Raw genomic sequence first — 11,568 nt, 5'->3', positions numbered from 1 at the left:
ATGAAGTAGGGGCAACAAGGACAAGGTGGGGTCATTGATGGATCACTAACCAACCTATACTAAGCAGTTTAGGATAAGCAAGTAAGGTACAATAAGCAGGTTACAAAAGCAGGCTATGCATCAGAATAGGAGCAAACAATAACAGTAGCAAAATCTAATGCAAGCATGAGAGTATAGAATGGGCGATATCGGGATGATCAAAGGAGGGGCTTGCCTGGTTGCTCAGACAAGAAGGAGGGTCGTCGCTGACGTAGTCGATCACAGGGACATCGGCATCGGTCTCGGGGTCTATTGGAGAGAAGAGGGGGAAGAAACAGTAAATACATAGCAGGCAAGTGCATAACAGGACATCAGGAAGAGCTAGACGTGTTCTAACGCGGTGCTACACGTTACCAGCGAAGGGGGATAACATCCAGCAAAGTTTTCCCGGAGTTAGGCATTTTCGGACAGATGAAACAGAGGGGAAAAGTTGCATGTTCAGGTAGTTAGGGGCATGTGGCAGACGAATGGATCGCGTATTCGGATTCGTCTCGTCGTTCTGAGCAACTTTCATGTAGAAAACATTTTATCCGAGCTACGGTTTAATTTCTATGATTTTTCAAAGATTTAAACAATTCCTAAAATCATTATTAATTCAGAAATAATTGCTAAAATGCTAAGCGCACCCAGCACAGGGTACACAGAACTGTACCCAGTGCCTGACAGGTGGGCCAGGGGGTACCCAGTTGACCAGTCAACTCTTGACTGGTCAACAGGGGGGTGGGGCCCTCTGTCATAGGCCCATTTGATTAACCAGTTAGTTAATTAGACTAAGCAAGTAATTATTTTAATTAAACCTAATTAATTAAGTTAATTATTTAAAGCTCTTTTAAGGCTCTTTTTTAAGAAAAGGAAGCCGGTGGGGCCTACTAGGCAGTGGCCCATAGGCCAAAACAGGCACGGGCTATCGGGCGCTGGGGCGGGGCATGGGCGCACGCCTGAACGCACGGGCGCGGCGGACGAAGGCCGCCGGGGTGCGGCGGGGCGCCGGCCAAGGGGAAGCGGGGCCGCGGCTGGGACTTGCGGCGGCCGGAGGCGGAAGGGGCCGTGGTGGCTGGAGTGGGCGGCAAGGGGCAGATGGCAGCAGCAGTAGTAGGCCACCAGAGCAGCATCAGCGGGACACACGCACGGCGGGCACAGGGGTGGACGCGGCGCGGCGGGACGGACCGGGCAGTGGGGGCGAGCGAGCGCGTGCGTTGGTTGTGGCCGGCGGTACGGAGCAAGCAAGCGGGATCGGGTGCGGCTGCGGCCACAGGGGCCATGCTGGCGAGCTCGACCGCAGCGGCGGAAGCGCGAGTGCGTCGGGGGCGAGCTACGGCTATGAGGAAAGGCCGGGGAGAGAGGGAGGAGGATCGAGGGCTCACGACCGTTGCAGAGAAGGCCCGGGGACGGCTCGAGGTGCTCGGGGCGGTGCGGGTCGACGACGAGCTCCGACGCATCCAAAGGTGGGAGACGATGCTGTCGTCGTCATTGTGGAGCGCTTCGGGTCCCGTGGTTTGACGGAGAAGGAGCGGAGGACGAGGTGGAGCTCGTGGGCACGTCGGCTTGGCGCAGGGAGGGCGGTGGCCACGTCGAGGCGAGGCGGATGACGACAGGCGCGCCGGTCCTTCCTCTAGATCGACAGAGGGGGGAGAGGTGGATCTGGGCGAGGGGCTAGGCGAAGGGAGAGAGAGGGAAGTGGTGTGTGGTGGAGTGGAGCTGGGGGAGAGCTCGAGGGGACGCGGGGAGGCCTTATCCTCTCCTGCGTCATCGACGAGGTGGTGTTGTGCCAACCGCGGGCGGGAGCGCCCTGTAGCGGCCGAGTCCGAGGAACAGGAAGGAGGGGGAGGCAACCGGTGCAGGGAGTTGGGCCATCCCAGGTGGGTCAAGGCCTAGGGGGGCGTGGTGGCTAGCTGGGCCAGTCGGCCCAGTGGGGGGGGGGATCTTTTCCTTTTATTTTGCTGTGTTTTATTTTCTTTAATTTATTTACAGTATTTATTTAATAGCAATTAGTTTCATCAAATATATGAACAATACCTAAATTGGTGTCACTAATTATACCAATGTCACAATTAGTTTGAGGTTTAAATAAAATAGTTTAGCATTTTTATAATTCTAAAAACATTTAATTTAATATTTTAGCCACTGCTTTAATTATTAAAGGGCATTAAACCACTTTATAAAAAGATTGGTTCAGCACCAAAATTGGTCATGGAATATTTGCAACATTATGAGCATTTTAGTTTTGACGTTTGAAAACTTCTATAATTTGACTTGATTCTAAATTTTGAATTCGAACAGGATTTGAAACTTCACGAGATTAACAACAGTAATCATGGTGACATGGTATCATTAGCAGAGGTTACTGTAGCTTAATTATCCGGGTGTCACAATGGAGTACTGCTAGTCTAATGTGATTTTACCAACCCTTGTATGCAAGGCCACTCTAATGACTAAGCCAGCAGATCATACAACGCCACGCAATGCAAAACAAGCGGTAACAAAATGCCTTCCTTAACAAATAAATAGGCGGATTAGTAGATGGTAGATAGTGGTGGGTAGTGCTAATCTTCAAACTTCAACCTTGGCTAGTTGGGTGGAGTCTTGAGAATTCACGATTGCAGTGCAGGATTCGTCACGGTGCTGGCGTCTCTAATCTGGATCAGATCGGTAGAAACCGAAGAGGGAAAGAGGCAGATAACAACCCTAATCACATCGTGGGAGGGGTGCTTAACGTATGACCTGAGAGCGAGGAGGCCTTACATGGGTTTCTGTATGGGCCTTTTCTATTTTGCAGACTTAACGATTCAGGCAAGAGTCCCATGTTTGAGTTAGGGGGGGGGGGGCAATCATGTAATGCATCGCTATTTTCTCAAAAGAAAAAACGCAATGCAGTCGCTAATCACAGGTTCTGCTCGATCATTAGGGGGGGCCAGGCCCCCGCGGAAATTCCTATTTGCCGCTCGTTGCGGCAAACAGTCGACGTGACACACACGGGAGATCGACCAGCGTTGGGATGAGCCGGCCCGTTCAAAGGATTGTGCGAATCCGGTTTTGGGAACCTTCTAGTGTTGGAAATATGCCCTAGAGGCAATAATACAAGGATTATTATTATATTTCTTTGTTCATGATAGTTGTCTTTTATTCATGCTATAATTGTATTATCCGGAAATCGTAATACACGTGTGAATACTTAGACCACAACATGTCCCTAGTGAGCCTCTAGTTGACTATCTCGTTGATCAACAGATAGTCATAGTTTCCTGACTATGGGCATTGGATGTCGTTGATAACGGGATCACATCATTAGGAGAATGATGTGATGGACAAGACCCAATCCTAAGCATAGCACAAGATCGTGTAGTTCGTTTTGCTAGAGCTTTTCCTATGTCAAGTATCTCTTCCTTAGACCATGAGATCGTGTAACTCCCGGATACTGTAGGAGTGCTTTGGGTGTACCAAACGTCACAACATAACTGGGTGACTATAAAGGTGCACTACAGGTATCTCCGAAAGTGTTTGTTGGGTTGACACGGATTGAGACTGTGATTTGTCACTCCATATAATGAAGAGGTATCACTGGGCCCACTCGGTAGTGCATCATCATATTGAGCTCAAAGTGACCAAGTGTCTGGTCACGGGATCATGCATTACGGTACGAGTAAAGTGACATGCCGACGATGAGATTGAATGAGGTATTGGGATACCGACGATCGAATCTCGGGCAAGTAACATACCATCTGACAAAGGGAATAGTATACAGGGGTTGCTTGAATCCTCGACATTGTGGTTCATCCGATGAGATCATTGAGGAGTATGTGGGAGCCAACATGGGTATCTAGATCCCGCTGTTGGTTATTAATCGGAGAGCCGTCTCGGTCATGTATGCATGTCTCCCGAACCCATAGGGTCTACACACTTAAGGTTCGATGACGCTAGGGTTGTATGAATATGAGTATGCAGCAAACCGAATGTTGTTTGGAGTCCCGGATGAGATTCCGGACGTCACGAGGAGTTCCAGAATGGTCCGGAGGTAAAGAATTATATATAGGAAGTGCTGTTTCGGCCATCGGGAAAGTTTCAGGGTCACCCGGTATTGTACCGGGACCACCGGAAGGGTCCTGGGGGTCCACCGGGTGGGGCCACCTATCCCGGAGGGCCCCGTGGGCTGAAGTGGGAGGGGAACCAGCCCCTAGTGGGCTGGTGCGCCCCCCTTGGGCCCCCCCTGCGCCTAGGGTTGGAAACCCTAGGGTGGGGGGGCGCACCACTTGCCTTGGGGGGCACTCCACCCCCCTGGCCGCTGCCCCTTGGGAGATTCCCATCACCAGGCCGGCGCCCCCCCAGGGGGCCTATATAAAGGAGGAGGGAGGGAGGGCAGCCGCACCTAAGTCTGGGCGCCTCCCTCCCCTGCTACACCTCTTCCTCCTCCCGCAGTAGCTTGGCGAAGCCCTGCCGGAGTCCTGCTGCATCCACCACCACGCGTTGTGCTGCTGGATCTTCATCAACATCTCCTTCCCCCTTGCTGGATCAAGACGGAGGAGACGTCACGCTGACCGTATGTGTGTTGAACGCGAAGGTGCCGTCCATTCGGCGCTAGGATCTCCGGTGATAGGATCACGACGAGAACGACTACCTCAACCTCGTTCTCTTGAACGCTTTCGCACATGATCTACAAGTGGTATGTAGATGCATCTCTCTCCTATCACTCGTTGCTTAGATGAACTCATAGATGGATCTTGGTGAAACCGTAGGAATTTTTTTTATTTTCTGCAACGTTCCCCAACAGTGGCATCATGAGCTAGGTCTATGCATAGTTCTCTATTGCACGAGTAGAACACAATTTTGTTGTGGGCGTAGATCTTGTCAACTTGCTTGCCGCTACTAGTCTTATTTTGCTTCAGCGGTATTGTGGGATGAAGCGGCCCAGACCGACCTTACACGTACGCTTACGTGAGACAGGTTCCATCGACTGACATGCACTAGTTGCATAAGGTGGCTAGCGGGTGTCTGTCTCTCCCACTTTAGTTGGAGCGGATTCGACGAAAAGGGTCCTTATGAAGGGTAAATAGAAGTTGACAAAATCATGTTGTGGTTATTCGTAGGTAAGAAAACGTTCTTGCTAGAACCCAATTGCAGCCACGTAAAGATGCAACAACAATTAGAGGACGTCTAACTTGTTTTTGCAGCAATTGTCATGTGATGTGATATGGCCAGAAGTTGTGATGAATGATGAATGATATATTGTGATGTATGAGATCAAGTTCTTGTAATAGGAATCACGACTTGCATGTCGATGAGTATGACAACCAGCAGGAGCCATAGGAGTTGTCTTTATTTTTTGGATGACCCGCGTGTCATTGAAGAACGCCATGTAAATTACTTTACTTTATTGCTAAACGCGTTAGCCATAGAAGTGGAAGTAGTCGTTGGCGTGACAACTTCATGAAGACATCATGATGGAGATCATGGTGTCATGCCGGTGATGAAGATGATCATGGAGCCCCGAAGATGGAGATCAAAGGAGCTATATGATATTGGCCATATCATGTCACTATTATATAATTGCATGTGATGTTTATTATGTTTATGCATCTTGTTTACTTAGAACGACGGTAGTAAATAAAATGATCCCTTATAATAATTTCAAGAAAGTGCTCCCCCTAACTGTGCGCTGTTGCTAAAGTTCGTCGTTTTGAAGCACCACGCGATGATCGGGTGTGATAGATCCTTACGTTCACATACAACGGGTGTAAGACAGTTTTACACATGCAAAACACTTAGGGTTAACTTGACGAGCCTAGCATGTACAGACATGGCCTCAGAACACAAGAGACCGAAAGGTCGAACATGAGTCGTATGGAAGATACGATCAACATGGAGATGTTCACCGATGATGACTAGTCCGTCTCACATGATGATCGGACACGGCCTAGTCGTCTCGGATTGTGTAACACTTAGATGACTAGAGGGATGTCAATCTGAGTGGGAGTTCATTAAATAATTTGATTAGATGAACTTAACTATCATGAACTTAGTCTAAAATCTTTGCAAAATATGTCTTGTAGATCAAATGGCCAACGCTCATGTCAACATGAACTTCAACGCGTTCCTAGAGAAAACCAAGCTGAAAGATGATGGCAGCAACTATTCGGACTGGGTCCGGAACCTGAGGATCATCCTCATAACAGCCAAGAAAGATTATATCATAGAAGCATCGCTAGGTGAAGCACCCATCCCAGAGAACCAAGACGTTATGAACGCTTGGCAGTCACGTGCTGATGATTACTCCCTCGTTCAGTGCGGCATGCTTTACAGCTTAGAACCGGGGCTCCAAAAGCGTTTTGAGCGACACGGAGCATATGAGATGTTCGAGGAGCTGAAAATGGTTTTTCAAGCTCATGCCCGAGTCGAGAGATATGAAGTCTCCGACAAGTTCTATAGTTGTAAGATGGAGGAAAACAGTTCTGTCAGTGAGCACATACTCAAAATGTCTGGGTTGCACAACCGCCTGTCCCAGCTGGAGATCAACCTCTCGGACGAGGCGGTCATTGACAGAATCCTTCAGTCGCTCCTACAGAGCTACATGAGTTTTGTGCTGAACTACAATATGCAGGGGATGGTGAAGACCATTCCTGAAGTATTTTCAATGCTGAAGTCAGCAGAGGTTGAAATCAAGAAAGAACATCAAGTGTTAATGGTCAATAAAACCACCAAGTTCAAGAAGGGCAAGGGTAAGAAGAACTTCAAGAAGGACGGCAAAGATGTTGCTGCGCCCGGTAAGCCAGTTGCCGGGAAGAAGTCAAAGAATGGACCCAAGCCTGAGACTGAGTGCTTTTATTGCAAAGGGAAGGGTCACTGGAAGCGGAACTGCCCCAAATACTTAGCGGACAAGAAGGCCGGCAACACTAAAGGTATATGTGATATACATGTAATTGATGTGGACCTTACCAGTATTCGTAGTAACTCCTGGGTATTTGATACCGGTGTCGTTGCTCATATTTGTAACTCACAGCAGGAGCTGCGGAATAAGCGGAGACTGGCGAAGGACGAGGTGACGATGCGCGTCGGGAATGGTTCCAAGGTCGATGTGATCGCCGCCGGTACGCTACCTCTACATTTACCCACGGGATTAGTTATGAACCTCAATAATTGTTATTTAGTGCCAAGTTTGAGCATGAACATTGTATCTGGATCTCGTTTAATACGAGATGGCTACTCATTTAAATCCGAGAATAATGGTTGTTCTATTTATATGAGAGATATGTTTTATGGTCATGCCCCGATGGTCAATGATTTGTTCTTAATGAATATCGAACATAATGTTACACATATTCATAGTGTGAATACCAAGAGATGTAAAGTTGATAACGATAGTCCCACATACTTGTGGCACTGCCGCCTTGGTCACATTGGTGTCAAGCGCATGAAGAAGCTCCATGCTGATGGACTTTTAGAGTCTCTCGATTATGAATCATTTGACACATGCGAACCATGCCTCATGGGCAAAATGACCAAGACTCCGTTCTTCGGAACAATGGAGCGAGCAACCAACTTATTGGAAATCATACATACTGATGTGTGTGGTCCAATGAGCGTTGAGGCTCGCGGAGGATATCGTTATGTTCTCACTCTCACTGATGACTTGAGTAGATATGGGTATGTCTACTTGATGAAACACAAGTCTAAGACCTTTGAAAAGTTCAAGGAATTTCAGAATGAGGTAGAGAATCAACGTGACCGAAAGATAAAATTCTTACGATCAGATCATGGAGGGGAATATTGAAGTCACGAATTTGGTACACACTTAAGAAAATGTGGAATCGTTTCACAACTCACGCCGCCTGGAACACCTCAGCGTAACGGTGTGTCCGAACGTCGTAATCACACTCTATTGGATATGGTGCGATCTATGATGTCTCTTACCGATTTACCGCTATCATTTTGAGGATACGCTCTAGAGACAGCTACATTCACTTTAAGTAGGGCATCGTCTAAATCCGTTGAGACGACACCGTATTGTAACACCCCAAAAATTTAACCAGGTTTTAGTTATTAAAATTTTGACAAGAGTTTAAATTTTTTGCCTGCAAGAATATTTCTATTGATTTCAGAACCTTTCTTTTTATATTAATGAGTATCTACCCTAGTGGATCCTTCCAAACATATTGAACTTCTATGCCGTCTCATTAAAAAAATTTCCTAATCAGTAGGTTTATTTATTAAATTATTCCACCCTGAGCTATATTCATTAAAATGACTTGTTTTAAGTTTTGGAGCTCTGTTTGAACTGCAACCAGTTGATAACTTTAACTAATATTCCAACCAAAATTTGGAGATGTCATGTGATGCCCCTAAATCACTTTTGTGCAATAATATATTTCATTCATTGCATATTTTGAGTGCTACACATGTTTTTCTTCTCTGGTCCAGTGGACAACTTTGCACTACAACCCTTTAAAATATTTGTTTCTAGCTTCCACCGAAATTATGGGATGTCAATAGTAGCATATGATTCCATTATATGCAAAAATCCAGGGATGTTCTTTGAAAATTTTGAGTGAATCAACCTCATCTTCATTCTGGTCCAACATGATGGTTTGTACATCATCCATATTATTGCTTGCTCCTTGGCCCTTGATTCTTTCTCCTACTTGTAGTCCTCCATGCTAAACCCCTAAGTCCAGGAGCATGCAACCATTGGCATAATTTTGCTTAATGAAATAATGCCATTCACCTCCTGTCCAGATTTGAAGTTCTGCAAAACTTGCACTAGCAAGTTTGTGCTTTTCACCAACTAACCTCACCACCCTCTTGTGCCTCCAAAGAGACACTGATCTGGAAGATTTGGCCACTCCAAGAAAAGCCTAAGTGCCTGTGGCATTTTGTCAAACACCTGGAGGGCATGAACTGTTTTGGCATGAGTTTTGTTTCCATTATGAACTTGACCACCTGACCAAACCACCTTGTCCCTTGAGTTTCCCTCTATCTCTAACCTAGTCCTGTTGCTTGCCAACCTCACCTGTGACCTGTAGCATGCCACGGCATTGTATCGAACACCTTCCGTGCGTGCACTGGACGCGTCCAGAGCGCACGTATTGCACGAGCCGCGCCCAAGTCGACACGTCGCGCCCCTGGTTTTTGGCCCGCTCTGTAGCACCACGCCACGCACTACCCTCCTCACAGCAACGCGCCAAGCCACCCTGGCAGCCAACAGCGCCGCCGTCAGAGCCTTGGCGGGACGCCGGCGTCCGCAGCGCACCCCTGCCTCCGTCGGTGCCGACAAGCCGCCAGCGCTCGCCAGCTGCCCCCTTAAGCATCTCCAGCTCAGACGCAGCTTCGTCCCCTAGCGCGCGTCGCCGCCACGTCGCTATTGCTACAGAAAGACGGTTCGCCGTCGTCCTTATCGCTGGTCGCCTCGGAACCGACCTCCACCGCCTATATAAGGGCCCTGGAGCTCAATCGAGTCCTCGAGAAACCTCATATGATCCCCCTATAGCTACCGCGGCCAGCAGTCGAGGAGGGGAAGGCCATCTTCCCCGAGTCCGGCCGGTTCGGTCGCCGCCAAGTTCCGGCCGATTCCGTCGCCACCATTGCCTCTCCCTCTCCACTCTCCCCACCAAGAACTCTCCCTCCCTCTCGCGAGCACAACCCCACGCTCAATTTTGGCCGGAGACCACCGCAGCCCCAAACTCACTATCCACCCGAATGCCTTCTCCGCCGCGAAGCTCGTCGCCGGCGACTCCGTTCACGTCGGCGACCATGGCGGGTACCCACGGATTCTTCTCGACCCCCTGAGCACACCCATGTCCTCAGATCTCCAAGGGACGCCCCCGTTTGCCGGCAAATCCTCGCCGGAAGCTCCGCCTCTGTTTGGTCGGAGGGGAAACGACGCGCGCGTGGCCGGTCAAACCTGACCAGTGGGCCAGGCGGGCCCACCGTCAGTGACCCAGCGCCTGTCCACGCATGAGTAAGTGGAAGCGCCTTTCCCGAATACGCCTTCGACGTGTTTTTCTTTTAAAACATTTTCTTTTCTGTTTTATTTTAAAAACAGATTTTTACCAGGACTTTGACTAGCTTTATCTTTTAAAATATAACTCCAAATGAATTAATTCTTTTTCCTACCTCTCTCAAATATTGTCTAGTTTATTTTAAGATTTATTTGAAAAAAATTCAGAACAACTTTTTGTGCTGTTTTTATTTTGTGTGTTAATTCATGTATATTTCTAAAATAGGATTTTTGAAGAGAGGAGAAGTATTTCAAGAGTATGAAATGCACCCTGCCTTCCCATGACCTGAAGGCAAGCATTCTGAACCCCGGCATAATACTTTTGTGTGTTCGTTGACACGTTTATAACACTACCTCATTTTTGGAGAACTTGTTATTTCATGTGAGATGATCATGTGCATGGATGCATATTTGTGATTTCCATGCTGTTGGAAATGATCACACTTGTGATAATAATCATCCTCATGTGCCTTGCTTGCATGCCGGAAGGAATCCGGGAAAACCTCTGCCTTGGGTAGGCATGAGTTTGTCGCCGGTCCCCATTGGGACGATTATGTCCGGTATGGCATAGTGAGGTATGGTGAGCGGTGATCGTGTTAGTTGGAACATTTTGTTATACATGTCATGTAGGGAAAGTTATGAACCTCCTGAGTCGACCATAGATCGAGTCTTGTTCCAGTAACCCCCATACTTGTTTCGTACTACCACTCGTCTCTACAACAAGTAGAGTATGGTTCAGTAAGTTGTCAACCTCTTTCTAGCACACACCATACAGAGAGGCCAGGGTGGAAGATACCGGTTGTAGCTGGTAGGCAGGCCACCTGGTCCGGGGGCATGGGTGTTTCCGGTTGAGACCGAGAGGGGAGGCCACCCCTTAGAGCGCGCGATATAAATTTGATCCCATGCTACGCGAGGTTGTAGCCTCCCCACTTAGAGTTTGCTTGACAGGTGTCGTGGGTGATTCCAGACACGTGTGAGTTAAGCTGGTGTGTGCAAGTTAGGTGTGTTTTCAACAAAAAGACCGTAGACGGAATTAGTCTCGATGGACTAAAGAAATCCGTTACTCATGGGTAAAGAGTACACCCTCTGCAGAGATTAAACCTATTCGAGTAGCCGTGTCCATGGTTAAGGATTACAGTCTGGGATGGGTCAAGTGTCGGTCTTCGGAGGTGAAACTGTTAAATCAGAACTGATATTACAACTTGTGACATGTGATAATGATGATTATTATTTTGTTGTGGACTAACCCGTGATATTTTTGGTATTATCGAATATCCCTGGGATGGTTTTACCTCCGGTATATTCACCATGATTGTTTCTTTTAAAGCCCTTTATGTGGTGTCGCTTAGACACCCGACTGTGGCATTTCTTTTAAAGCCCTTTATGTGGTCTCGCTTAGACGCCTGACTGTGGCATTTCTTTTAAAGCCCTTTATGTGGTGTCGCTCAGACGCCCGACTGTGGCATTTCTTTTAAAGCCCTTTATGTGGTGTCGCTTAGACGCCCGACTGTGGCATTTCTTTTAAAGCCCTTTATGTGGTGTCG

This window comes from Triticum dicoccoides, chromosome 7B (genome assembly GCF_002162155.2).
Source record: "Triticum dicoccoides isolate Atlit2015 ecotype Zavitan chromosome 7B, WEW_v2.0, whole genome shotgun sequence".
Lineage (NCBI taxonomy): Eukaryota > Viridiplantae > Streptophyta > Magnoliopsida > Poales > Poaceae > Triticum > Triticum dicoccoides.
This window is presented reverse-complemented; position numbering follows the sequence as displayed.